Source organism: Schistocerca gregaria, chromosome 2 (genome assembly GCF_023897955.1).
Source record: "Schistocerca gregaria isolate iqSchGreg1 chromosome 2, iqSchGreg1.2, whole genome shotgun sequence".
Taxonomy (NCBI): Eukaryota; Metazoa; Arthropoda; class Insecta; order Orthoptera; family Acrididae; genus Schistocerca; species Schistocerca gregaria.
Window position 1 is genome coordinate 442,089,072 of NC_064921.1, and position 26,846 is coordinate 442,115,917.

General features: G+C 48.6%; 25 non-coding genes across 25 annotated transcripts; all 25 read right to left on the minus strand.

Annotated features, from left to right (window-relative positions):
- Nucleotides 1-4,331: 4,331 nt before the first annotated feature.
- On the minus strand, nt 4,332-4,413 carry Trnas-gcu (transfer RNA serine (anticodon GCU)). The gene has a single exon. It is a non-coding gene; the product is annotated as a tRNA-Ser (tRNA).
- Nucleotides 4,414-5,252: 839 nt separating this feature from the next.
- Trnas-gcu (transfer RNA serine (anticodon GCU)) lies at nt 5,253-5,334 on the minus strand. Its single transcript has one exon. It is a non-coding gene; the product is annotated as a tRNA-Ser (tRNA).
- An 839-nt stretch (nt 5,335-6,173) lies between these two features.
- Trnas-gcu (transfer RNA serine (anticodon GCU)) lies at nt 6,174-6,255 on the minus strand. Its single transcript has one exon. It is a non-coding gene; the product is annotated as a tRNA-Ser (tRNA).
- Nucleotides 6,256-7,094: 839 nt separating this feature from the next.
- Trnas-gcu (transfer RNA serine (anticodon GCU)) lies at nt 7,095-7,176 on the minus strand. Its single transcript has one exon. It is a non-coding gene; the product is annotated as a tRNA-Ser (tRNA).
- Nucleotides 7,177-8,015: 839 nt separating this feature from the next.
- Nucleotides 8,016-8,097, minus strand: Trnas-gcu (transfer RNA serine (anticodon GCU)). The gene has a single exon. It is a non-coding gene; the product is annotated as a tRNA-Ser (tRNA).
- Nucleotides 8,098-8,936: 839 nt separating this feature from the next.
- Trnas-gcu (transfer RNA serine (anticodon GCU)) lies at nt 8,937-9,018 on the minus strand. The gene has a single exon. It is a non-coding gene; the product is annotated as a tRNA-Ser (tRNA).
- An 839-nt stretch (nt 9,019-9,857) lies between these two features.
- Trnas-gcu (transfer RNA serine (anticodon GCU)) lies at nt 9,858-9,939 on the minus strand. The gene has a single exon. It is a non-coding gene; the product is annotated as a tRNA-Ser (tRNA).
- An 839-nt stretch (nt 9,940-10,778) lies between these two features.
- Nucleotides 10,779-10,860, minus strand: Trnas-gcu (transfer RNA serine (anticodon GCU)). Its single transcript has one exon. It is a non-coding gene; the product is annotated as a tRNA-Ser (tRNA).
- Nucleotides 10,861-11,699: 839 nt separating this feature from the next.
- Trnas-gcu (transfer RNA serine (anticodon GCU)) lies at nt 11,700-11,781 on the minus strand. The gene has a single exon. It is a non-coding gene; the product is annotated as a tRNA-Ser (tRNA).
- An 839-nt stretch (nt 11,782-12,620) lies between these two features.
- Trnas-gcu (transfer RNA serine (anticodon GCU)) lies at nt 12,621-12,702 on the minus strand. Its single transcript has one exon. It is a non-coding gene; the product is annotated as a tRNA-Ser (tRNA).
- An 839-nt stretch (nt 12,703-13,541) lies between these two features.
- Trnas-gcu (transfer RNA serine (anticodon GCU)) lies at nt 13,542-13,623 on the minus strand. The gene has a single exon. It is a non-coding gene; the product is annotated as a tRNA-Ser (tRNA).
- Nucleotides 13,624-14,462: 839 nt separating this feature from the next.
- Nucleotides 14,463-14,544, minus strand: Trnas-gcu (transfer RNA serine (anticodon GCU)). The gene has a single exon. It is a non-coding gene; the product is annotated as a tRNA-Ser (tRNA).
- Nucleotides 14,545-15,383: 839 nt separating this feature from the next.
- On the minus strand, nt 15,384-15,465 carry Trnas-gcu (transfer RNA serine (anticodon GCU)). Its single transcript has one exon. It is a non-coding gene; the product is annotated as a tRNA-Ser (tRNA).
- Nucleotides 15,466-16,304: 839 nt separating this feature from the next.
- On the minus strand, nt 16,305-16,386 carry Trnas-gcu (transfer RNA serine (anticodon GCU)). The gene has a single exon. It is a non-coding gene; the product is annotated as a tRNA-Ser (tRNA).
- Nucleotides 16,387-17,225: 839 nt separating this feature from the next.
- Trnas-gcu (transfer RNA serine (anticodon GCU)) lies at nt 17,226-17,307 on the minus strand. The gene has a single exon. It is a non-coding gene; the product is annotated as a tRNA-Ser (tRNA).
- An 839-nt stretch (nt 17,308-18,146) lies between these two features.
- On the minus strand, nt 18,147-18,228 carry Trnas-gcu (transfer RNA serine (anticodon GCU)). Its single transcript has one exon. It is a non-coding gene; the product is annotated as a tRNA-Ser (tRNA).
- An 839-nt stretch (nt 18,229-19,067) lies between these two features.
- Nucleotides 19,068-19,149, minus strand: Trnas-gcu (transfer RNA serine (anticodon GCU)). Its single transcript has one exon. It is a non-coding gene; the product is annotated as a tRNA-Ser (tRNA).
- An 839-nt stretch (nt 19,150-19,988) lies between these two features.
- Nucleotides 19,989-20,070, minus strand: Trnas-gcu (transfer RNA serine (anticodon GCU)). The gene has a single exon. It is a non-coding gene; the product is annotated as a tRNA-Ser (tRNA).
- Nucleotides 20,071-20,909: 839 nt separating this feature from the next.
- On the minus strand, nt 20,910-20,991 carry Trnas-gcu (transfer RNA serine (anticodon GCU)). Its single transcript has one exon. It is a non-coding gene; the product is annotated as a tRNA-Ser (tRNA).
- Nucleotides 20,992-21,830: 839 nt separating this feature from the next.
- Nucleotides 21,831-21,912, minus strand: Trnas-gcu (transfer RNA serine (anticodon GCU)). The gene has a single exon. It is a non-coding gene; the product is annotated as a tRNA-Ser (tRNA).
- Nucleotides 21,913-22,751: 839 nt separating this feature from the next.
- On the minus strand, nt 22,752-22,833 carry Trnas-gcu (transfer RNA serine (anticodon GCU)). Its single transcript has one exon. It is a non-coding gene; the product is annotated as a tRNA-Ser (tRNA).
- Nucleotides 22,834-23,672: 839 nt separating this feature from the next.
- Trnas-gcu (transfer RNA serine (anticodon GCU)) lies at nt 23,673-23,754 on the minus strand. The gene has a single exon. It is a non-coding gene; the product is annotated as a tRNA-Ser (tRNA).
- Nucleotides 23,755-24,593: 839 nt separating this feature from the next.
- Nucleotides 24,594-24,675, minus strand: Trnas-gcu (transfer RNA serine (anticodon GCU)). Its single transcript has one exon. It is a non-coding gene; the product is annotated as a tRNA-Ser (tRNA).
- Nucleotides 24,676-25,514: 839 nt separating this feature from the next.
- On the minus strand, nt 25,515-25,596 carry Trnas-gcu (transfer RNA serine (anticodon GCU)). Its single transcript has one exon. It is a non-coding gene; the product is annotated as a tRNA-Ser (tRNA).
- An 839-nt stretch (nt 25,597-26,435) lies between these two features.
- On the minus strand, nt 26,436-26,517 carry Trnas-gcu (transfer RNA serine (anticodon GCU)). Its single transcript has one exon. It is a non-coding gene; the product is annotated as a tRNA-Ser (tRNA).
- Nucleotides 26,518-26,846: the final 329 nt, after the last annotated feature.

Genomic DNA, 26,846 nt, shown 5'->3' on the forward strand with positions numbered 1-26,846 from the left:
TGGGCCGGTGACGCTGGCCATTACATTTTTAAGTCTGTGGGCTAAGAGCCGCGAAAAAATTTTATAGTCACTGTTCAGCAGAGTGATTGGTCTCAAATTTCCAATTTTCTTGCCAGCCGATTTTTTTGCGATTAACACTATCATACCTTCGCGAAAATCTTTCGGTATCTCCTTATTGAGGTTCAGAAGTTCATTACAGATGCATGTTATTCTATGTTTTATATGTTCCCAGAAGACTTGATAAAATTCTGCTGGTATGCCGTCAGATCCAGGGGATTTATTTTTTGCACTTTGATAGACAGCATAGTGTACATCGTCTTCGGTCGCCTCCGCTATTAGAGCTTCCGCGTACGCGTTACCAACGCGTCCTTGCAGGTGGGTCAGTAAATCGTCCTGTGCTTTTTCGTCTACCTCTTTATGTGAAAACAAGTTGTCGAAATGGGTTAGTATTTCTGCTTTTATGTCGTTGTGCAATGTCAAGGTGGTTCCATTATCAGTTTTAAGCTCCGTCAGTATTTTGCGGAATCCTCGTTTAGTTTCACGAATCACATGATATATCGAAGTGGCTTCTTTTTGCGCCACAGTCTCTGCTCTTGACCTTATTTGGTATCCTTCAAGCTGTTGTCGCCTTAATGTCAGTATTTTTGCCTGGAATTTTTTAATTCTCCCATGGTTCCCAATAGCTGTAGCACCTTGCAGGTAGAGTTCTCGGAGACAATGAAAGTAAAATTCTATCGTTCTTTTCCGCCAAAAGCTCTTCTCCCGGGAGTAGTTGATGAAACATCTCCGGATCTGAGGTTTGGCGCATTTGAGCCACCAATCCAAGGTCGAGTGGTAAGAGCTGAGTTTGGTCTCGCAGGCTCTCCAAGTGGTGAGAAAGGCTTCTCGACAGGCAGGATCTTTTAAGTGTGAAACATTAAGTTTCCATGGCCCTTTATATCGACAGGTTCCTTGTCGTTCCAAATTTAATGTGCATATATATGCAGCGTGGTCCGAAAAAACGGTTGGCCAAACTTCAGACTGCAGGATGCGGTGTTTCAGATTGGGCGAGACATATATTCGATCCAATCGGCTCGCTGAATGATTAGTGAGGTGGGTAAAGCCGGGTGCCGCGCCGTGCTTTTGCTCCCACGAATCAGTTAAACGGAGGTCGGTGACGATACGTTCCAGGTCCGGCGATTTGTTGTAGTTCGGAGTTTGGTCTTTGGCATGTATGACACTGTTAAAGTCGCCTCCAAGGATGGTATGGGTGCAGTGTACACCAAACAAAGGAACAATTCCCTCCTTAAAAAACTGTGCTCGTTGGCACCGATAGGTAGAACCAGATGGGGCATAGACATTAATAATCCTGGTGTTATAAAGCGTGCCGGCAATGCCTCTGCCGTTAGGCAGTTTTGTTACGTCTGTAATGACGACGCCCTCTTTGAAAAGAAATGCGGTACCCAAATCACATCCAATTCCAGGATTGACTATAGCATTATACCCCTGTATGAAGTCAAGTTCGATGTTTGTTACTTCTTGTAAAAACAAAATGTCCACATCAGCTGCATACAGGAAATCTTTTAAGTTTTGTAAATTAAATGGGCTACAAATTTTATTGATGTTCAGCGTAGCGATCTTATAGGCCTGCAACGGAACTACGTTAGCCAAGACGGGAGTGTAATTAGGAAAAACTCTGGCAACATATCATTTCGAAAAAACATTAAGAAATCTGACCCGAGAGACATGTGGACACAAGTCAGTAAAACCGTTCAGACTAGAAATATTCATGACTTGGGAAGGGACCAGTCGGCTTCTCCGTGTCTGGGACAGTATCCGTCGCGGCGATGACATTCAAGACGACGTCATCGCGTGGTGTGGCCATCGTGGTGACTGTAACGGTTCCTGTGGTGTCCATAATTTCGTCCTCCTTTGTAGTGTCGTCGACATCGTCTGCCCACGGATTCGACAGCCCTGTCATCGGTTCGTCATTAAGTGGTGCACTATATTCAGGTGTTTGCTGGTGATTTTTATCTTCGGTTCGGGTAATTGCTACGTCATCGGAGGGCAAACTGGCAGAACCGGAGGTACTATCCAAGGACACAGGGTCTTCGTTAGATGACTGCTGATTGCACTGCAAGTTCTCAGATGCAGATTGACGTATTTTGCCCCCTATTTGCTTCGCCTGTTCACGCAGTTGTGGTGCAGTCTGCTCTGCACCTTGACGCGCGATCCTCCGTTTTTTAGATTTCTTGGGAGATGCGTCTCGTGGTGGACTTTGGACGGTACCTGAAGAAGCCTCAGGTTTCAAAGTAGCACTACTCGAAGTGACTGACGCCAGGTCTGATTTCATTGCACTTGACGGGCTGTGGTCAGTGCCTAAGGCAGCTGCAGGATTCGGAAGAGCACCACTAGAAACGGCTGGTTGCGAGTCCGTTTTCTGTGCACCTGATACGCTTTTGATACCTCCTAAAGAAGCTCCAGGATGCAGAGGAGCACTACCCGAAGCGACTGAGGTCGCGTTCGTATCCATTGCCTCATTGGGCGATTCCACGGCGACAAGGGCAGGAGCAGATATGTCTTCGCAGGAGGGTTGAGTGTCTACAGATGCTACACCTGAGTCGGTCGGTTGGTCGGTCGCTTGTGGGTCGGTATTCGTAGTAACTTCGGGGGGCGCAGTGGCACTTGCAAAACCGCGCGCTACGGCGACATATGTCACGGGCAGCGTTGACATAGCAGGGGGCCTGACGGCATCGCCAGCAGGCAGTTGCGCCACTCGCCTTTGAACACATTCTGCACGAACGTGGCCTGGTAAATTGCAGACAGCACACGTTTTCGGTTGGTCATCATACATCACAACAGCTCTATATCCGCAGACGTTTATAAACGACGGAATGTGCTTCTGCAATTCGACTTTTAATTGGCGCACACCATTCAAAACAGGGAATTTGTGTGCAGCAGACCACCGTTCGGCAATATTACTCAAAACTTTCCCGTATGGAGCAATAACAGCATTTATCTGGTCACTTGTAATTTCAAAGGGAAGTTCAAAGACTCGCACGGTCCGAATACCTAGACCAGCATGGGCAACGGTAACCTCCCCAACATTTCCGTCAGCATGTTTAAATTTCAGAATGCCACCACAAGATCGAACTATCCTTTCACACAATTCTGGACTGGCAAGTTTCACGAAAACCACACTGTTCATAATCGAGAAATGTATGCCGATAATATCATCAAGTCCTATTTTAACATCATCCTCTAACCACTGTTCAACATCAAATGACCTCGGTCGGACAAAGTTGCGATCAAACGTGAATTTCAAAGTATCTTTTCGTTGCGGTTGCGACATCTCTTAATTCTTTTTCATGTCTACACAAATACTATAGACAGCGACGCGTTGCAGCAAGAGCAGAGACTTACCACGCGGAGCTAACGCAGCACAGCACATAGCACGGCACGTCCGACCTCCAGCGCAGCCGCTGGCTGACTGTACCACTCGGCCACCTCGTCTGCTGGAACTACAGCTGTGTCTTTGGCGAGCTCTTGCGGAAAGAAGACATTTGTCGATTCGAAAACGCTTTCAAAACATCGTACTGGGCCGGTGTTAACGTCTAATGCCCAGCTGCAGTGCAGCCGACCAAGCTCCCACTCGCGAGTCATTTAATGACAGCATCCGTCCACGTCGATATCCGATCGGGGCAAAATCACCGGACCACTTATTTACTGCAGGAATAAGCATTGTATCGACATGCAGTGTCGTCTAATGCACATGAGAAATGTGCTGGGCATTCTTTCCCACGACTTACTGCAACGAAACGTACAGCTCGATACGCTACACTGATATTACTTGCAAGGTTTTGACGTTCGTCCTAGCCCAAGATTGTCCTGCTGTTTGCGATGGAGCTTGGTGTTTGGGCGGCCCTTAGCGACGGATGTCTGCAAAGTCAAGTCTCTCCAGTGGGCCCTGCCAAATCGCTTCTGTATATGGCGGCCTGACGCAAAGCAAACTGTCGAGAGGCGACAGTTGTGCTACAGATGGATTATTATAGGCTCGATACGTTAAAATGACTGCGACAGGTATGCACTTAAATATAAATAAGAACTCGTCGTTCGCAGATACCGACATACTCTTCGCTGGAGCCGAAGTTTGATTGGCTTATACATCTCGAAATGATGTTTAATTCGAAGGGCATACGCTATGGAATGTTGTGCGCTTTCATCTGGTAAGCATTTTTGTCTCGTATTTCATACACACGCTATCGGCCTCGTACACGCTTCGTTGTTACTACTGAGAGGCGTTTCGCATGGGGAAGGAGTGACCGCAAACGCGTGCTTTACGTAAAATTCTTCGACGAGGATGGGATTCGAACCCACGCGTGCAGAGCACATTGGATTAGCAGTCCAACGCCTTAACCACTCGGCCACCTCGTCTGCTGGAACTACAGCTGTGTCTTTGGCGAGCGCTTGCGGAAAGAAGACATTTGTCGATTCGAAAACGCTTTCAAAACATCGTACTGGGCCGGTGTTAACGTCTAATGCCCAGCTGCAGTGCAGCCGACCAAGCTCCCACTCACGAGTCATTTAATGACAGCATCCGTCCACGTCGATATCCGATCGGGGCAAAATCACCGGACCACTTATTTACTGCAGGAATAAGCATTGTATCGACATGCAGTGTCGTCTAATGCACATGAGAAATGTGCTGGGCATTCTTTCCCACGACTTACTGCAACGAAACGTACAGCTCGATACGCTACACTGATATTACTTGCAAGGTTTTGACGTTCGTCCTAGCCCAAGATTGGCCTGCTGTTTGCGATGGAGCTTGGTGTTTGGGCGGCCCTTAGCGACGGATGTCTGCAAAGTCAAGTCTCTCCAGTAGGCCCTGCCAAATCGCTTCTGTATATGGCGGCCTGACGCAAAGCAAACTGTCGAGAGGCGACAGTTGTGCTACAGATGGATTATTATAGGCTCGATACGTTAAAATGACTGCGACAGGTATGCACTTAAATATAAATAAGAACTCGTCGTTCGCAGATACCGACATACTCTTCGCTGGAGCCGAAGTTTGATTGGCTTATACATCTCGAAATGATGTTTAATTCGAAGGGCATACGCTATGGAATGTTGTGCGCTTTCATCTGGTAAGCATTTTTGTCTCGTATTTCATACACACGCTATCGGCCTCGTACACGCTTCGTTGTTACTACTGAGAGGCGTTTCGCATGGGGAAGGAGTGAGCGCAAACGCGTGCTTTACGTAAAATTCTTCGACGAGGATGGGATTCGAAACCACGCGTGCAGAGCACATTGGATTAGCAGTCCAACGCCTTAACCACTCGGCCACCTCGTCTGCTGGAACTACAGCTGTGTCTTTGGCGAGCGCTTGCGGAAAGAAGACATTTGTCGATTCGAAAACGCTTTCAAAACATCGTACTGGGCCGGTGTTAACGTCTAATGCCCAGCTGCAGTGCAGCCGACCAAGCTCCCACTCGCGAGTCATTTAATGACAGCATCCGTCCACGTCGATATCCGATCGGGGCAAAATCACCGGACCACTTATTTACTGCAGGAATAAGCATTGTATCGACATGCAGTGTCGTCTAATGCACATGAGAAATGTGCTGGGCATTCTTTCCCACGACTTACTGCAACGAAACGTACAGCTCGATACGCTACACTGATATTACTTGCAAGGTTTTGACGTTCGTCCTAGCCCAAGATTGTCCTGCTGTTTGCGATGGAGCTTGGTGTTTGGGCGGCCCTTAGCGACGGATGTCTGCAAAGTCAAGTCTCTCCAGTAGGCCCTGCCAAATCGCTTCTGTATATGGCGGCCTGACGCAAAGCAAACTGTCGAGAGGCGACAGTTGTGCTACAGATGGATTATTATAGGCTCGATACGTTAAAATGACTGCGAACGGTATGCACTTAAATATTTATAAGAACTCGTCGTTCGCAGATACCGACATACTGTTCGCTGGAGCCGAAGTTTGATTGGCTTATACATCTCGAAATGATGTTTAATTCGAAGGGCATACGCTATGGAATGTTGTGCGCTTTCATCTGGTAAGCATTTTTGTCTCGTATTTCATACACACGCTATCGGCCTCGTACACGCTTCGTTGTTACTACTGAGAGGCGTTTCGCATGGGGAAGGAGTGACCGCAAACGCGTGCATTACGTAAAATTCTTCGACGAGGACGGGATTCGAACCCACGCGTGCAGAGCACATTGGATTAGCAGTCCAACGCCTTAACCACTCGGCCACCACGTCTGCTGGAACTACAGCTGTGTCTTTGGCGAGCGCTTGCGGAAAGAAGACATTTGTCGATTCGAAAACGCTTTCAAAACATCGTACTGGGCCGGTGTTAACGTCTAATGCCCAGCTGCAGTGCAGCCGACCAAGCTCCCACTCGCGAGTCATTTAATGACAGCATCCGTCCACGTCGATATCCGATCGGGGCAAAATCACCGGACCACTTATTTACTGCAGGAATAAGCATTGTATCGACATGCAGTGTCGTCTAATGCACATGAGAAATGTGCTGGGCATTCTTTCCCACGACTTACTGCAACGAAACGTACAGCTCGATACGCTACACTGATATTACTTGCAAGGTTTTGACGTTCGTCCTAGCCCAAGATTGTCCTGCTGTTTGCGATGGAGCTTGGTGTTTGGGCGGCCCTTAGCGACGGATGTCTGCAAAGTCAAGTCTCTCCAGTAGGCCCTGCCAAATCGCTTCTGTATATGGCGGCCTGACGCAAAGCAAACTGTCGAGAGGCGACAGTTGTGCTACAGATGGATTATTATAGGCTCGATACGTTAAAATGACTGCGACAGGTATGCACTTAAATATAAATAAGAACTCGTCGTTCGCAGATACCGACATACTCTTCGCTGGAGCCGAAGTTTGATTGGCTTATACATCTCGAAATGATGTTTAATTCGAAGGGCATACGCTATGGAATGTTGTGCGCTTTCATCTGGTAAGCATTTTTGTCTCGTATTTCATACACACGCTATCGGCCTCGTACACGCTTCGTTGTTACTACTGAGAGGCGTTTCGCATGGGGAAGGAGTGACCGCAAACGCGTGCTTTACGTAAAATTCTTCGACGAGGATGGGATTCGAACCCACGCGTGCAGAGCACATTGGATTAGCAGTCCAACGCCTTAACCACTCGGCCACCTCGTCTGCTGGAACTACAGCTGTGTCTTTGGCGAGCGCTTGCGGAAAGAAGACATTTGTCGATTCGAAAACGCTTTCAAAACATCGTACTGGGCCGGTGTTAACGTCTAATGCCCAGCTGCAGTGCAGCCGACCAAGCTCCCACTCGCGAGTCATTTAATGACAGCATCCGTCCACGTCGATATCCGATCGGGGCAAAATCACCGGACCACTTATTTACTGCAGGAATAAGCATTGTATCGACATGCAGTGTCGTCTAATGCACATGAGAAATGTGCTGGGCATTCTTTCCCACGACTTACTGCAACGAAACGTACAGCTCGATACGCTACACTGATATTACTTGCAAGGTTTTGACGTTCGTCCTAGCCCAAGATTGTCCTGCTGTTTGCGATGGAGCTTGGTGTTTGGGCGGCCCTTAGCGACGGATGTCTGCAAAGTCAAGTCTCTCCAGTAGGCCCTGCCAAATCGCTTCTGTATATGGCGGCCTGACGCAAAGCAAACTGTCGAGAGGCGACAGTTGTGCTACAGATGGATTATTATAGGCTCGATACGTTAAAATGACTGCGAACGGTATGCACTTAAATATTTATAAGAACTCGTCGTTCGCAGATACCGACATACTGTTCGCTGGAGCCGAAGTTTGATTGGCTTATACATCTCGAAATGATGTTTAATTCGAAGGGCATACGCTATGGAATGTTGTGCGCTTTCATCTGGTAAGCATTTTTGTCTCGTATTTCATACACACGCTATCGGCCTCGTACACGCTTCGTTGTTACTACTGAGAGGCGTTTCGCATGGGGAAGGAGTGACCGCAAACGCGTGCATTACGTAAAATTCTTCGACGAGGACGGGATTCGAACCCACGCGTGCAGAGCACATTGGATTAGCAGTCCAACGCCTTAACCACTCGGCCACCACGTCTGCTGGAACTACAGCTGTGTCTTTGGCGAGCGCTTGCGGAAAGAAGACATTTGTCGATTCGAAAACGCTTTCAAAACATCGTACTGGGCCGGTGTTAACGTCTAATGCCCAGCTGCAGTGCAGCCGACCAAGCTCCCACTCGCGAGTCATTTAATGACAGCATCCGTCCACGTCGATATCCGATCGGGGCAAAATCACCGGACCACTTATTTACTGCAGGAATAAGCATTGTATCGACATGCAGTGTCGTCTAATGCACATGAGAAATGTGCTGGGCATTCTTTCCCACGACTTACTGCAACGAAACGTACAGCTCGATACGCTACACTGATATTACTTGCAAGGTTTTGACGTTCGTCCTAGCCCAAGATTGTCCTGCTGTTTGCGATGGAGCTTGGTGTTTGGGCGGCCCTTAGCGACGGATGTCTGCAAAGTCAAGTCTCTCCAGTAGGCCCTGCCAAATCGCTTCTGTATATGGCGGCCTGACGCAAAGCAAACTGTCGAGAGGCGACAGTTGTGCTACAGATGGATTATTATAGGCTCGATACGTTAAAATGACTGCGACAGGTATGCACTTAAATATAAATAAGAACTCGTCGTTCGCAGATACCGACATACTCTTCGCTGGAGCCGAAGTTTGATTGGCTTATACATCTCGAAATGATGTTTAATTCGAAGGGCATACGCTATGGAATGTTGTGCGCTTTCATCTGGTAAGCATTTTTGTCTCGTATTTCATACACACGCTATCGGCCTCGTACACGCTTCGTTGTTACTACTGAGAGGCGTTTCGCATGGGGAAGGAGTGACCGCAAACGCGTGCTTTACGTAAAATTCTTCGATGAGGATGGGATTCGAACCCACGCGTGCAGAGCACATTGGATTAGCAGTCCAACGCCTTAACCACTCGGCCACCTCGTCTGCTGGAACTACAGCTGTGTCTTTGGCGAGCGCTTGCGGAAAGAAGACATTTGTCGATTCGAAAACGCTTTCAAAACATCGTACTGGGCCGGTGTTAACGTCTAATGCCCAGCTGCAGTGCAGCCGACCAAGCTCCCACTCGCGAGTCATTTAATGACAGCATCCGTCCACGTCGATATCCGATCGGGGCAAAATCACCGGACCACTTATTTACTGCAGGAATAAGCATTGTATCGACATGCAGTGTCGTCTAATGCACATGAGAAATGTGCTGGGCATTCTTTCCCACGACTTACTGCAACGAAACGTACAGCTCGATACGCTACACTGATATTACTTGCAAGGTTTTGACGTTCGTCCTAGCCCAAGATTGGCCTGCTGTTTGCGATGGAGCTTGGTGTTTGGGCGGCCCTTAGCGACGGATGTCTGCAAAGTCAAGTCTCTCCAGTAGGCCCTGCCAAATCGCTTCTGTATATGGCGGCCTGACGCAAAGCAAACTGTCGAGAGGCGACAGTTGTGCTACAGATGGATTATTATAGGCTCGATACGTTAAAATGACTGCGACAGGTATGCACTTAAATATAAATAAGAACTCGTCGTTCGCAGATACCGACATACTCTTCGCTGGAGCCGAAGTTTGATTGGCTTATACATCTCGAAATGATGTTTAATTCGAAGGGCATACGCTATGGAATGTTGTGCGCTTTCATCTGGTAAGCATTTTTGTCTCGTATTTCATACACACGCTATCGGCCTCGTACACGCTTCGTTGTTACTACTGAGAGGCGTTTCGCATGGGGAAGGAGTGACCGCAAACGCGTGCTTTACGTAAAATTCTTCGACGAGGATGGGATTCGAAACCACGCGTGCAGAGCACATTGGATTAGCAGTCCAACGCCTTAACCACTCGGCCACCTCGTCTGCTGGAACTACAGCTGTGTCTTTGGCGAGCGCTTGCGGAAAGAAGACATTTGTCGATTCGAAAACGCTTTCAAAACATCGTACTGGGCCGGTGTTAACGTCTAATGCCCAGCTGCAGTGCAGCCGACCAAGCTCCCACTCGCGAGTCATTTAATGACAGCATCCGTCCACGTCGATATCCGATCGGGGCAAAATCACCGGACCACTTATTTACTGCAGGAATAAGCATTGTATCGACATGCAGTGTCGTCTAATGCACATGAGAAATGTGCTGGGCATTCTTTCCCACGACTTACTGCAACGAAACGTACAGCTCGATACGCTACACTGATATTACTTGCAAGGTTTTGACGTTCGTCCTAGCCCAAGATTGTCCTGCTGTTTGCGATGGAGCTTGGTGTTTGGGCGGCCCTTAGCGACGGATGTCTGCAAAGTCAAGTCTCTCCAGTAGGCCCTGCCAAATCGCTTCTGTATATGGCGGCCTGACGCAAAGCAAACTGTCGAGAGGCGACAGTTGTGCTACAGATGGATTATTATAGGCTCGATACGTTAAAATGACTGCGACAGGTATGCACTTAAATATAAATAAGAACTCGTCGTTCGCAGATACCGACATACTGTTCGCTGGAGCCGAAGTTTGATTGGCTTATACATCTCGAAATGATGTTTAATTCGAAGGGCATACGCTATGGAATGTTGTGCGCTTTCATCTGGTAAGCATTTTTGTCTCGTATTTCATACACACGCTATCGGCCTCGTACACGCTTCGTTGTTACTACTGAGAGGCGTTTCGCATGGGGAAGGAGTGACCGCAAACGCGTGCATTACGTAAAATTCTTCGACGAGGACGGGATTCGAACCCACGCGTGCAGAGCACATTGGATTAGCAGTCCAACGCCTTAACCACTCGGCCACCACGTCTGCTGGAACTACAGCTGTGTCTTTGGCGAGCGCTTGCGGAAAGAAGACATTTGTCGATTCGAAAACGCTTTCAAAACATCGTACTGGGCCGGTGTTAACGTCTAATGCCCAGCTGCAGTGCAGCCGACCAAGCTCCCACTCGCGAGTCATTTAATGACAGCATCCGTCCACGTCGATATCCGATCGGGGCAAAATCACCGGACCACTTATTTACTGCAGGAATAAGCATTGTATCGACATGCAGTGTCGTCTAATGCACATGAGAAATGTGCTGGGCATTCTTTCCCACGACTTACTGCAACGAAACGTACAGCTCGATACGCTACACTGATATTACTTGCAAGGTTTTGACGTTCGTCCTAGCCCAAGATTGTCCTGCTGTTTGCGATGGAGCTTGGTGTTTGGGCGGCCCTTAGCGACGGATGTCTGCAAAGTCAAGTCTCTCCAGTAGGCCCTGCCAAATCGCTTCTGTATATGGCGGCCTGACGCAAAGCAAACTGTCGAGAGGCGACAGTTGTGCTACAGATGGATTATTATAGGCTCGATACGTTAAAATGACTGCGACAGGTATGCACTTAAATATAAATAAGAACTCGTCGTTCGCAGATACCGACATACTCTTCGCTGGAGCCGAAGTTTGATTGGCTTATACATCTCGAAATGATGTTTAATTCGAAGGGCATACGCTATGGAATGTTGTGCGCTTTCATCTGGTAAGCATTTTTGTCTCGTATTTCATACACACGCTATCGGCCTCGTACACGCTTCGTTGTTACTACTGAGAGGCGTTTCGCATGGGGAAGGAGTGACCGCAAACGCGTGCATTACGTAAAATTCTTCGACGAGGACGGGATTCGAACCCACGCGTGCAGAGCACATTGGATTAGCAGTCCAACGCCTTAACCACTCGGCCACCACGTCTGCTGGAACTACAGCTGTGTCTTTGGCGAGCGCTTGCGGAAAGAAGACATTTGTCGATTCGAAAACGCTTTCAAAACATCGTACTGGGCCGGTGTTAACGTCTAATGCCCAGCTGCAGTGCAGCCGACCAAGCTCCCACTCGCGAGTCATTTAATGACAGCATCCGTCCACGTCGATATCCGATCGGGGCAAAATCACCGGACCACTTATTTACTGCAGGAATAAGCATTGTATCGACATGCAGTGTCGTCTAATGCACATGAGAAATGTGCTGGGCATTCTTTCCCACGACTTACTGCAACGAAACGTACAGCTCGATACGCTACACTGATATTACTTGCAAGGTTTTGACGTTCGTCCTAGCCCAAGATTGGCCTGCTGTTTGCGATGGAGCTTGGTGTTTGGGCGGCCCTTAGCGACGGATGTCTGCAAAGTCAAGTCTCTCCAGTAGGCCCTGCCAAATCGCTTCTGTATATGGCGGCCTGACGCAAAGCAAACTGTCGAGAGGCGACAGTTGTGCTACAGATGGATTATTATAGGCTCGATACGTTAAAATGACTGCGACAGGTATGCACTTAAATATAAATAAGAACTCGTCGTTCGCAGATACCGACATACTCTTCGCTGGAGCCGAAGTTTGATTGGCTTATACATCTCGAAATGATGTTTAATTCGAAGGGCATACGCTATGGAATGTTGTGCGCTTTCATCTGGTAAGCATTTTTGTCTCGTATTTCATACACACGCTATCGGCCTCGTACACGCTTCGTTGTTACTACTGAGAGGCGTTTCGCATGGGGAAGGAGTGACCGCAAACGCGTGCTTTACGTAAAATTCTTCGACGAGGACGGGATTCGAACCCACGCGTGCAGAGCCCATTGGATTAGCAGTCCAACGCCTTAACCACTCGGCCACCTCGTCTGCTGGAACTACAGTTGTGTCTTTGGCGAGCGCTTGCGGAAAGAAGACATTTGTCGATTCGAAAACGCTTTCAAAACATCGTACTGGGCCGGTGTTAACGTCTAATGCCCAGCTGCAGTGCAGCCGACCAAGCTCCCACTCGCGAGTCATTTAATGACAGCATCCGTCCACGTCGATATCCGATCGGGGCAAAATCACCGGACCACTTATTTACTGCAGGAATAAGCATTGTATCGACATGCAGTGTCGTCTAATGCACATGAGAAATGTGCTGGGCATTCTTTCCCACGACTTACTGCAACGAAACGTACAGCTCGATACGCTACACTGATATTACTTGCAAGGTTTTGACGTTCGTCCTAGCCCAAGATTGTCCTGCTGTTTGCGATGGAGCTTGGTGTTTGGGCGGCCCTTAGCGACGGATGTCTGCAAAGTCAAGTCTCTCCAGTAGGCCCTGCCAAATCGCTTCTGTATATGGCGGCCTGACGCAAAGCAAACTGTCGAGAGGCGACAGTTGTGCTACAGATGGATTATTATAGGCTCGATACGTTAAAATGACTGCGACAGGTATGCACTTAAATATAAATAAGAACTCGTCGTTCGCAGATACCGACATACTCTTCGCTGGAGCCGAAGTTTGATTGGCTTATACATCTCGAAATGATGTTTAATTCGAAGGGCATACGCTATGGAATGTTGTGCGCTTTCATCTGGTAAGCATTTTTGTCTCGTATTTCATACACACGCTATCGGCCTCGTACACGCTTCGTTGTTACTACTGAGAGGCGTTTCGCATGGGGAAGGAGTGACCGCAAACGCGTGCTTTACGTAAAATTCTTCGACGAGGACGGGATTCGAACCCACGCGTGCAGAGCCCATTGGATTAGCAGTCCAACGCCTTAACCACTCGGCCACCTCGTCTGCTGGAACTACAGCTGTGTCTTTGGCGAGCGCTTGCGGAAAGAAGACATTTGTCGATTCGAAAACGCTTTCAAAACATCGTACTGGGCCGGTGTTAACGTCTAATGCCCAGCTGCAGTGCAGCCGACCAAGCTCCCACTCGCGAGTCATTTAATGACAGCATCCGTCCACGTCGATATCCGATCGGGGCAAAATCACCGGACCACTTATTTACTGCAGGAATAAGCATTGTATCGACATGCAGTGTCGTCTAATGCACATGAGAAATGTGCTGGGCATTCTTTCCCACGACTTACTGCAACGAAACGTACAGCTCGATACGCTACACTGATATTACTTGCAAGGTTTTGACGTTCGTCCTAGCCCAAGATTGGCCTGCTGTTTGCGATGGAGCTTGGTGTTTGGGCGGCCCTTAGCGACGGATGTCTGCAAAGTCAAGTCTCTCCAGTAGGCCCTGCCAAATCGCTTCTGTATATGGCGGCCTGACGCAAAGCAAACTGTCGAGAGGCGACAGTTGTGCTACAGATGGATTATTATAGGCTCGATACGTTAAAATGACTGCGACAGGTATGCACTTAAATATAAATAAGAACTCGTCGTTCGCAGATACCGACATACTCTTCGCTGGAGCCGAAGTTTGATTGGCTTATACATCTCGAAATGATGTTTAATTCGAAGGGCATACGCTATGGAATGTTGTGCGCTTTCATCTGGTAAGCATTTTTGTCTCGTATTTCATACACACGCTATCGGCCTCGTACACGCTTCGTTGTTACTACTGAGAGGCGTTTCGCATGGGGAAGGAGTGACCGCAAACGCGTGCATTACGTAAAATTCTTCGACGAGGACGGGATTCGAACCCACGCGTGCAGAGCACATTGGATTAGCAGTCCAACGCCTTAACCACTCGGCCACCACGTCTGCTGGAACTACAGCTGTGTCTTTGGCGAGCGCTTGCGGAAAGAAGACATTTGTCGATTCGAAAACGCTTTCAAAACATCGTACTGGGCCGGTGTTAACGTCTAATGCCCAGCTGCAGTGCAGCCGACCAAGCTCCCACTCGCGAGTCATTTAATGACAGCATCCGTCCACGTCGATATCCGATCGGGGCAAAATCACCGGACCACTTATTTACTGCAGGAATAAGCATTGTATCGACATGCAGTGTCGTCTAATGCACATGAGAAATGTGCTGGGCATTCTTTCCCACGACTTACTGCAACGAAACGTACAGCTCGATACGCTACACTGATATTACTTGCAAGGTTTTGACGTTCGTCCTAGCCCAAGATTGGCCTGCTGTTTGCGATGGAGCTTGGTGTTTGGGCGGCCCTTAGCGACGGATGTCTGCAAAGTCAAGTCTCTCCAGTAGGCCCTGCCAAATCGCTTCTGTATATGGCGGCCTGACGCAAAGCAAACTGTCGAGAGGCGACAGTTGTGCTACAGATGGATTATTATAGGCTCGATACGTTAAAATGACTGCGACAGGTATGCACTTAAATATAAATAAGAACTCGTCGTTCGCAGATACCGACATACTCTTCGCTGGAGCCGAAGTTTGATTGGCTTATACATCTCGAAATGATGTTTAATTCGAAGGGCATACGCTATGGAATGTTGTGCGCTTTCATCTGGTAAGCATTTTTGTCTCGTATTTCATACACACGCTATCGGCCTCGTACACGCTTCGTTGTTACTACTGAGAGGCGTTTCGCATGGGGAAGGAGTGACCGCAAACGCGTGCTTTACGTAAAATTCTTCGACGAGGACGGGATTCGAACCCACGCGTGCAGAGCCCATTGGATTAGCAGTCCAACGCCTTAACCACTCGGCCACCTCGTCTGCTGGAACTACAGTTGTGTCTTTGGCGAGCGCTTGCGGAAAGAAGACATTTGTCGATTCGAAAACGCTTTCAAAACATCGTACTGGGCCGGTGTTAACGTCTAATGCCCAGCTGCAGTGCAGCCGACCAAGCTCCCACTCGCGAGTCATTTAATGACAGCATCCGTCCACGTCGATATCCGATCGGGGCAAAATCACCGGACCACTTATTTACTGCAGGAATAAGCATTGTATCGACATGCAGTGTCGTCTAATGCACATGAGAAATGTGCTGGGCATTCTTTCCCACGACTTACTGCAACGAAACGTACAGCTCGATACGCTACACTGATATTACTTGCAAGGTTTTGACGTTCGTCCTAGCCCAAGATTGTCCTGCTGTTTGCGATGGAGCTTGGTGTTTGGGCGGCCCTTAGCGACGGATGTCTGCAAAGTCAAGTCTCTCCAGTAGGCCCTGCCAAATCGCTTCTGTATATGGCGGCCTGACGCAAAGCAAACTGTCGAGAGGCGACAGTTGTGCTACAGATGGATTATTATAGGCTCGATACGTTAAAATGACTGCGACAGGTATGCACTTAAATATAAATAAGAACTCGTCGTTCGCAGATACCGACATACTCTTCGCTGGAGCCGAAGTTTGATTGGCTTATACATCTCGAAATGATGTTTAATTCGAAGGGCATACGCTATGGAATGTTGTGCGCTTTCATCTGGTAAGCATTTTTGTCTCGTATTTCATACACACGCTATCGGCCTCGTACACGCTTCGTTGTTACTACTGAGAGGCGTTTCGCATGGGGAAGGAGTGACCGCAAACGCGTGCTTTACGTAAAATTCTTCGACGAGGACGGGATTCGAACCCACGCGTGCAGAGCCCATTGGATTAGCAGTCCAACGCCTTAACCACTCGGCCACCTCGTCTGCTGGAACTACAGCTGTGTCTTTGGCGAGCGCTTGCGGAAAGAAGACATTTGTCGATTCGAAAACGCTTTCAAAACATCGTACTGGGCCGGTGTTAACGTCTAATGCCCAGCTGCAGTGCAGCCGACCAAGCTCCCACTCGCGAGTCATTTAATGACAGCATCCGTCCACGTCGATATCCGATCGGGGCAAAATCACCGGACCACTTATTTACTGCAGGAATAAGCATTGTATCGACATGCAGTGTCGTCTAATGCACATGAGAAATGTGCTGGGCATTCTTTCCCACGACTTACTGCAACGAAACGTACAGCTCGATACGCTACACTGATATTACTTGCAAGGTTTTGACGTTCGTCCTAGCCCAAGATTGGCCTGCTGTTTGCGATGGAGCTTGGTGTTTGGGCGGCCCTTAGCGACGGATGTCTGCAAAGTCAAGTCTCTCCAGTAGGCCCTGCCAAATCGCTTCTGTATATGGCGGCCTGACGCAAAGCAAACTGTCGAGAGGCGACAGTTGTGCTACAGATGGATTATTATAGGCTCGATACGTCAAAATGACTGCGACAGGTATGCACTTAAATATAAATAAGAACTCGTCGTTCGCAGATACCGACATACTCTTCGCTGGAGCCGAAGTTTGATTGGCTTATACATCTCGAAATGATGTTTAATTCGAAGGGCATACGCTATGGAATGTTGTGCGCTTTCATCTGGTAAGCATTTTTGTCTCGTATTTCATACACACGCTATCGGCCTCGTACACGCTTCGTTGTTACTACTGAGAGGCGTTTCGCATGGGGAAGGAGTGACCGCAAACGCGTGCTTTACGTAAAATTCTTCGACGAGGATGGGATTCGAACCCACGCGTGCAGAGCACATTGGATTAGCAGTCCAACGCCTTAACCACTCGGCCACCTCGTCTGCTGGAACTACAGCTGTGTCTTTGGCGAGCGCTTGCGGAAAGAAGACATTTGTCGATTCGAAAACGCTTTCAAAACATCGTACTGGGCCGGTGTTAACGTCTAATGCCCAGCTGCAGTGCAGCCGACCAAGCTCCCACTCGCGAGTCATTTAATGACAGCATCCGTCCACGTCGATATCCGATCGGGGCAAAATCACCGGACCACTTATTTACTGCAGGAATAAGCATTGTATCGACATGCAGTGTCGTCTAATGCACATGAGAAATGTGCTGGGCATTCTTTCCCACGACTTACTGCAACGAAACGTACAGCTCGATACGCTACACTGATATTACTTGCAAGGTTTTGACGTTCGTCCTAGCCCAAGATTGTCCTGCTGTTTGCGATGGAGCTTGGTGTTTGGGCGGCCCTTAGCGACGGATGTCTGCAAAGTCAAGTCTCTCCAGTAGGCCCTGCCAAATCGCTTCTGTATATGGCGGCCTGACGCAAAGCAAACTGTCGAGAGGCGACAGTTGTGCTACAGATGGATTATTATAGGCTCGATACGTTAAAATGACTGCGACAGGTATGCACTTAAATATAAATAAGAACTCGTCGTTCGCAGATACCGACATACTCTTCGCTGGAGCCGAAGTTTGATTGGCTTATACATCTCGAAATGATGTTTAATTCGAAGGGCATACGCTATGGAATGTTGTGCGCTTTCATCTGGTAAGCATTTTTGTCTCGTATTTCATACACACGCTATCGGCCTCGTACACGCTTCGTTGTTACTACTGAGAGGCGTTTCGCATGGGGAAGGAGTGACCGCAAACGCGTGCTTTACGTAAAATTCTTCGACGAGGATGGGATTCGAACCCACGCGTGCAGAGCACATTGGATTAGCAGTCCAACGCCTTAACCACTCGGCCACCTCGTCTGCTGGAACTACAGCTGTGTCTTTGGCGAGCGCTTGCGGAAAGAAGACATTTGTCGATTCGAAAACGCTTTCAAAACATCGTACTGGGCCGGTGTTAACGTCTAATGCCCAGCTGCAGTGCAGCCGACCAAGCTCCCACTCGCGAGTCATTTAATGACAGCATCCGTCCACGTCGATATCCGATCGGGGCAAAATCACCGGACCACTTATTTACTGCAGGAATAAGCATTGTATCGACATGCAGTGTCGTCTAATGCACATGAGAAATGTGCTGGGCATTCTTTCCCACGACTTACTGCAACGAAACGTACAGCTCGATACGCTACACTGATATTACTTGCAAGGTTTTGACGTTCGTCCTAGCCCAAGATTGTCCTGCTGTTTGCGATGGAGCTTGGTGTTTGGGCGGCCCTTAGCGACGGATGTCTGCAAAGTCAAGTCTCTCCAGTAGGCCCTGCCAAATCGCTTCTGTATATGGCGGCCTGACGCAAAGCAAACTGTCGAGAGGCGACAGTTGTGCTACAGATGGATTATTATAGGCTCGATACGTTAAAATGACTGCGACAGGTATGCACTTAAATATAAATAAGAACTCGTCGTTCGCAGATACCGACATACTCTTCGCTGGAGCCGAAGTTTGATTGGCTTATACATCTCGAAATGATGTTTAATTCGAAGGGCATACGCTATGGAATGTTGTGCGCTTTCATCTGGTAAGCATTTTTGTCTCGTATTTCATACACACGCTATCGGCCTCGTACACGCTTCGTTGTTACTACTGAGAGGCGTTTCGCATGGGGAAGGAGTGACCGCAAACGCGTGCTTTACGTAAAATTCTTCGACGAGGATGGGATTCGAACCCACGCGTGCAGAGCACATTGGAGTAGCAGTCCAACGCCTTAACCACTCGGCCACCTCGTCTGCTGGAACTACAGCTGTGTCTTTGGCGAGCGCTTGCGGAAAGAAGACATTTGTCGATTCGAAAACGCTTTCCAAACATCGTACTGGGCCGGTGTTAACGTCTAATGCCCAGCTGCAGTGCAGCCGACCAAGCTCCCACTCGCGAGTCATTTAATGACAGCATCCGTCCACGTCGATATCCGATCGGGGCAAAATCACCGGACCACTTATTTACTGCAGGAATAAGCATTGTATCGACATGCAGTGTCGTCTAATGCACATGAGAAATGTGCTGGGCATTCTTTCCCACGACTTACTGCAACGAAACGTACAGCTCGATACGCTACACTGATATTACTTGCAAGGTTTTGACGTTCGTCCTAGCCCAAGATTGTCCTGCTGTTTGCGATGGAGCTTGGTGTTTGGGCGGCCCTTAGCGACGGATGTCTGCAAAGTCAAGTCTCTCCAGTAGGCCCTGCCAAATCGCTTCTGTATATGGCGGCCTGACGCAAAGCAAACTGTCGAGAGGCGACAGTTGTGCTACAGATGGATTATTATAGGCTCGATACGTTAAAATGACTGCGACAGGTATGCACTTAAATATAAATAAGAACTCGTCGTTCGCAGATACCGACATACTCTTCGCTGGAGCCGAAGTTTGATTGGCTTATACATCTCGAAATGATGTTTAATTCGAAGGGCATACGCTATGGAATGTTGTGCGCTTTCATCTGGTAAGCATTTTTGTCTCGTATTTCATACACACGCTATCGGCCTCGTACACGCTTCGTTGTTACTACTGAGAGGCGTTTCGCATGGGGAAGGAGTGACCGCAAACGCGTGCTTTACGTAAAATTCTTCGACGAGGACGGGATTCGAACCCACGCGTGCAGAGCCCATTGGATTAGCAGTCCAACGCCTTAACCACTCGGCCACCTCGTCTGCTGGAACTACAGTTGTGTCTTTGGCGAGCGCTTGCGGAAAGAAGACATTTGTCGATTCGAAAACGCTTTCAAAACATCGTACTGGGCCGGTGTTAACGTCTAATGCCCAGCTGCAGTGCAGCCGACCAAGCTCCCACTCGCGAGTCATTTAATGACAGCATCCGTCCACGTCGATATCCGATCGGGGCAAAATCACCGGACCACTTATTTACTGCAGGAATAAGCATTGTATCGACATGCAGTGTCGTCTAATGCACATGAGAAATGTGCTGGGCATTCTTTCCCACGACTTACTGCAACGAAACGTACAGCTCGATACGCTACACTGATATTACTTGCAAGGTTTTGACGTTCGTCCTAGCCCAAGATTGTCCTGCTGTTTGCGATGGAGCTTGGTGTTTGGGCGGCCCTTAGCGACGGATGTCTGCAAAGTCAAGTCTCTCCAGTAGGCCCTGCCAAATCGCTTCTGTATATGGCGGCCTGACGCAAAGCAAACTGTCGAGAGGCGACAGTTGTGCTACAGATGGATTATTATAGGCTCGATACGTCAAAATGACTGCGACAGGTATGCACTTAAATATAAATAAGAACTCGTCGTTCGCAGATACCGACATACTCTTCGCTGGAGCCGAAGTTTGATTGGCTTATACATCTCGAAATGATGTTTAATTCGAAGGGCATACGCTATGGAATGTTGTGCGCTTTCATCTGGTAAGCATTTTTGTCTCGTATTTCATACACACGCTATCGGCCTCGTACACGCTTCGTTGTTACTACTGAGAGGCGTTTCGCATGGGGAAGGAGTGACCGCAAACGCGTGCTTTACGTAAAATTCTTCGACGAGGATGGGATTCGAACCCACACGTGCAGAGCGCATTGGATTAGCAGTCCAACGCCTTAACCACTCGGCCACCTCGTCTGCTGGAACTACAGCTGTGTCTTTGGCGAGCGCTTGCGGAAAGAAGACATTTGTCGATTCGAAAACGCTTTCAAAACATCGTACTGGGCCGGTGTTAACGTCTAATGCCCAGCTGCAGTGCAGCCGACCAAGCTCCCACTCGCGAGTCATTTAATGACAGCATCCGTCCACGTCGATATCCGATCGGGGCAAAATCACCGGACCACTTATTTACTGCAGGAATAAGCATTGTATCGACATGCAGTGTCGTCTAATGCACATGAGAAATGTGCTGGGCATTCTTTCCCACGACTTACTGCAACGAAACGTACAGCTCGATACGCTACACTGATATTACTTGCAAGGTTTTGACGTTCGTCCTAGCCCAAGATTGTCCTGCTGTTTGCGATGGAGCTTGGTGTTTGGGCGGCCCTTAGCGACGGATGTCTGCAAAGTCAAGTCTCTCCAGTAGGCCCTGCCAAATCGCTTCTGTATATGGCGGCCTGACGCAAAGCAAACTGTCGAGAGGCGACAGTTGTGCTACAGATGGATTATTATAGGCTCGATACGTTAAAATGACTGCGACAGGTATGCACTTAAATATAAATAAGAACTCGTCGTTCGCAGATACCGACATACTCTTCGCTGGAGCCGAAGTTTGATTGGCTTATACATCTCGAAATGATGTTTAATTCGAAGGGCATACGCTATGGAATGTTGTGCGCTTTCATCTGGTAAGCATTTTTGTCTCGTATTTCATACACACGCTATCGGCCTCGTACACGCTTCGTTGTTACTACTGAGAGGCGTTTCGCATGGGGAAGGAGTGACCGCAAACGCGTGCTTTACGTAAAATTCTTCGACGAGGATGGGATTCGAACCCACGCGTGCAGAGCACATTGGATTAGCAGTCCAACGCCTTAACCACTCGGCCACCTCGTCTGCTGGAACTACAGCTGTGTCTTTGGCGAGCGCTTGCGGAAAGAAGACATTTGTCGATTCGAAAACGCTTTCAAAACATCGTACTGGGCCGGTGTTAACGTCTAATGCCCAGCTGCAGTGCAGCCGACCAAGCTCCCACTCGCGAGTCATTTAATGACAGCATCCGTCCACGTCGATATCCGATCGGGGCAAAATCACCGGACCACTTATTTACTGCAGGAATAAGCATTGTATCGACATGCAGTGTCGTCTAATGCACATGAGAAATGTGCTGGGCATTCTTTCCCACGACTTACTGCAACGAAACGTACAGCTCGATACGCTACACTGATATTACTTGCAAGGTTTTGACGTTCGTCCTAGCCCAAGATTGTCCTGCTGTTTGCGATGGAGCTTGGTGTTTGGGCGGCCCTTAGCGACGGATGTCTGCAAAGTCAAGTCTCTCCAGTAGGCCCTGCCAAATCGCTTCTGTATATGGCGGCCTGACGCAAAGCAAACTGTCGAGAGGCGACAGTTGTGCTACAGATGGATTATTATAGGCTCGATACGTTAAAATGACTGCGACAGGTATGCACTTAAATATAAATAAGAACTCGTCGTTCGCAGATACCGACATACTCTTCGCTGGAGCCGAAGTTTGATTGGCTTATACATCTCGAAATGATGTTTAATTCGAAGGGCATACGCTATGGAATGTTGTGCGCTTTCATCTGGTAAGCATTTTTGTCTCGTATTTCATACACACGCTATCGGCCTCGTACACGCTTCGTTGTTACTACTGAGAGGCGTTTCGCATGGGGAAGGAGTGACCGCAAACGCGTGCTTTACGTAAAATTCTTCGACGAGGATGGGATTCGAACCCACGCGTGCAGAGCACATTGGAGTAGCAGTCCAACGCCTTAACCACTCGGCCACCTCGTCTGCTGGAACTACAGCTGTGTCTTTGGCGAGCGCTTGCGGAAAGAAGACATTTGTCGATTCGAAAACGCTTTCCAAACATCGTACTGGGCCGGTGTTAACGTCTAATGCCCAGCTGCAGTGCAGCCGACCAAGCTCCCACTCGCGAGTCATTTAATGACAGCATCCGTCCACGTCGATATCCGATCAGGGCAAAATCACCGGACCACTTATTTACTGCAGGAATAAGCATTGTATCGACATGCAGTGTCGTCTAATGCACATGAGAAATGTGCTGGGCATTCTTTCCCACGATTTACTGCAACGAAACGTACAGCTCGATACGCTACACTGATATTACTTGCAAGGTTTTGACGTTCGTCCTAGCCCAAGATTGTCCTGCTGTTTGCGATGGAGCTTGGTGTTTGGGCGGCCCTTAGCGACGGATGTCTGCAAAGTCAAGTCTCTCCAGTAGGCCCTGCCAAATCGCTTCTGTATATGGCGGCCTGACGCAAAGCAAACTGTCGAGAGGCGACAGTTGTGCTACAGATGGATTATTATAGGCTCGATACGTTAAAATGACTGCGACAGGTATGCACTTAAATATAAATAAGAACTCGTCGTTCGCAGATACCGACATACTCTTCGCTGGAGCCGAAGTTTGATTGGCTTATACATCTCGAAATGATGTTTAATTCGAAGGGCATACGCTATGGAATGTTGTGCGCTTTCATCTGGTAAGCATTTTTGTCTCGTATTTCATACACACGCTATCGGCCTCGTACACGCTTCGTTGTTACTACTGAGAGGCGTTTCGCATGGGGAAGGAGTGACCGCAAACGCGTGCTTTACGTAAAATTCTTCGACGAGGATGGGATTCGAACCCACGCGTGCAGAGCACATTGGAGTAGCAGTCCAACGCCTTAACCACTCGGCCACCTCGTCTGCTGGAACTACAGCTGTGTCTTTGGCGAGCGCTTGCGGAAAGAAGACATTTGTCGATTCGAAAACGCTTTCAAAACATCGTACTGGGCCGGTGTTAACGTCTAATGCCCAGCTGCAGTGCAGCCGACCAAGCTCCCACTCGCGAGTCATTTAATGACAGCATCCGTCCACGTCGATATCCGATCGGGGCAAAATCACCGGACCACTTATTTACTGCAGGAATAAGCATTGTATCGACATGCAGTGTCGTCTAATGCACATGAGAAATGTGCTGGGCATTCTTTCCCACGACTTACTGCAACGAAACGTACAGCTCGATACGCTACACTGATATTACTTGCAAGGTTTTGACGTTCGTCCTAGCCCAAGATTGTCCTGCTGTTTGCGATGGAGCTTGGTGTTTGGGCGGCCCTTAGCGACGGATGTCTGCAAAGTCAAGTCTCTCCAGTAGGCCCTGCCAAATCGCTTCTGTATATGGCGGCCTGACGCAAAGCAAACTGTCGAGAGGCGACAGTTGTGCTACAGATGGATTATTATAGGCTCGATACGTTAAAATGACTGCGACAGGTATGCACTTAAATATAAATAAGAACTCGTCGTTCGCAGATACCGACATACTCTTCGCTGGAGCCGAAGTTTGATTGGCTTATACATCTCGAAATGATGTTTAATTCGAAGGGCATACGCTATGGAATGTTGTGCGCTTTCATCTGGTAAGCATTTTTGTCTCGTATTTCATACACACGCTATCGGCCTCGTACACGCTTCGTTGTTACTACTGTGAGGCGTTTCGCATGGGGAAGGAGTGACCGCAAACGCGTGCTTTACGTAAAATTCTTCGACGAGGATGAGATTCGAACCCACGCGTGCAGAGCACATTGTATTAGCAGTCCAACGCCTTAACCACTCGGCCACCTCGTCTGCTGGAACTACAGCTGTGTCTTTGGCGAGCGCTTGCGGAAAGAAGACATTTGTCGATTCGAAAACGCTTTCAAAACATCGTACTGGGCCGGTGTTAACGTCTAATGCCCAGCTGCAGTGCAGCCGACCAAGCTCCCACTCGCGAGTCATTTAATGACAGCATCCGTCCACGTCGATATCCGATCGGGGCAAAATCACCGGACCACTTATTTACTGCAGGAATAAGCATTGTATCGACATGCAGTGTCGTCTAATGCACATGAGAAATGTGCTGGGCATTCTTTCCCACGACTTACTGCAACGAAACGTACAGCTCGATACGCTACACTGATATTACTTGCAAGGTTTTGACGTTCGTCCTAGCCCAAGATTGTCCTGCTGTTTGCGATGGAGCTTGGTGTTTGGGCGGCCCTTAGCGACGGATGTCTGCAAAGTCAAGTCTCTCCAGTAGGCCCTGCCAAATCGCTTCTGTATATGGCGGCCTGACGCAAAGCAAACTGTCGAGAGGCGACAGTTGTGCTACAGATGGATTATTATAGGCTCGATACGTTAAAATGACTGCGACAGGTATGCACTTAAATATAAATAAGAACTCGTCGTTCGCAGATACCGACATACTCTTCGCTGGAGCCGAAGTTTGATTGGCTTATACATCTCGAAATGATGTTTAATTCGAAGGGCATACGCTATGGAATGTTGTGCGCTTTCATCTGGTAAGCATTTTTGTCTCGTATTTCATACACACGCTATCGGCCTCGTACACGCTTCGTTGTTACTACTGAGAGGCGTTTCGCATGGGGAAGGAGTGACCGCAAACGCGTGCTTTACGTAAAATTCTTCGACGAGGATGGGATTCGAACCCACGCGTGCAGAGCACATTGGATTAGCAGTCCAACGCCTTAACCACTCGGCCACCTCGTCTGCTGGAACTACAGCTGTGTCTTTGGCGAGCGCTTGCGGAAAGAAGACATTTGTCGATTCGAAAACGCTTTCAAAACATCGTACTGGGCCGGTGTTAACGTCTAATGCCCAGCTGCAGTGCAGCCGACCAAGCTCCCACTCGCGAGTCATTTAATGACAGCATCCGTCCACGTCGATATCCGATCGGGGCAAAATCACCGGACCACTTATTTACTGCAGGAATAAGCATTGTATCGACATGCAGTGTCGTCTAATGCACATGAGAAATGTGCTGGGCATTCTTTCCCACGACTTACTGCAACGAAACGTACAGCTCGATACGCTACACTGATATTACTTGCAAGGTTTTGACGTTCGTCCTAGCCCAAGATTGTCCTGCTGTTTGCGATGGAGCTTGGTGTTTGGGCGGCCCTTAGCGACGGATGTCTGCAAAGTCAAGTCTCTCCAGTAGGCCCTGCCAAATCGCTTCTGTATATGGCGGCCTGACGCAAAGCAAACTGTCGAGAGGCGACAGTTGTGCTACAGATGGATTATTATAGGCTCGATACGTTAAAATGACTGCGACAGGTATGCACTTAAATATAAATAAGAACTCGTCGTTCGCAGATACCGACATACTCTTCGCTGGAGCCGAAGTTTGATTGGCTTATACATCTCGAAATGATGTTTAATTCGAAGGGCATACGCTATGGAATGTTGTGCGCTTTCATCTGGTAAGCATTTTTGTCTCGTATTTCATACACACGCTATCGGCCTCGTACACGCTTCGTTGTTACTACTGAGAGGCGTTTCGCATGGGGAAGGAGTGACCGCAAACGCGTGCTTTACGTAAAATTCTTCGACGAGGATGGGATTCGAACCCACGCGTGCAGAGCACATTGGATTAGCAGTCCAACGCCTTAACCACTCGGCCACCTCGTCTGCTGGAACTACAGCTGTGTCTTTGGCGAGCGCTTGCGGAAAGAAGACATTTGTCGATTCGAAAACGCTTTCAAAACATCGTACTGGGCCGGTGTTAACGTCTAATGCCCAGCTGCAGTGCAGCCGACCAAGCTCCCACTCGCGAGTCATTTAATGACAGCATCCGTCCACGTCGATATCCGATCGGGGCAAAATCACCGGACCACTTATTTACTGCAGGAATAAGCATTGTATCGACATGCAGTGTCGTCTAATGCACATGAGAAATGTGCTGGGCATTCTTTCCCACGACTTACTGCAACGAAACGTACAGCTCGATACGCAACACT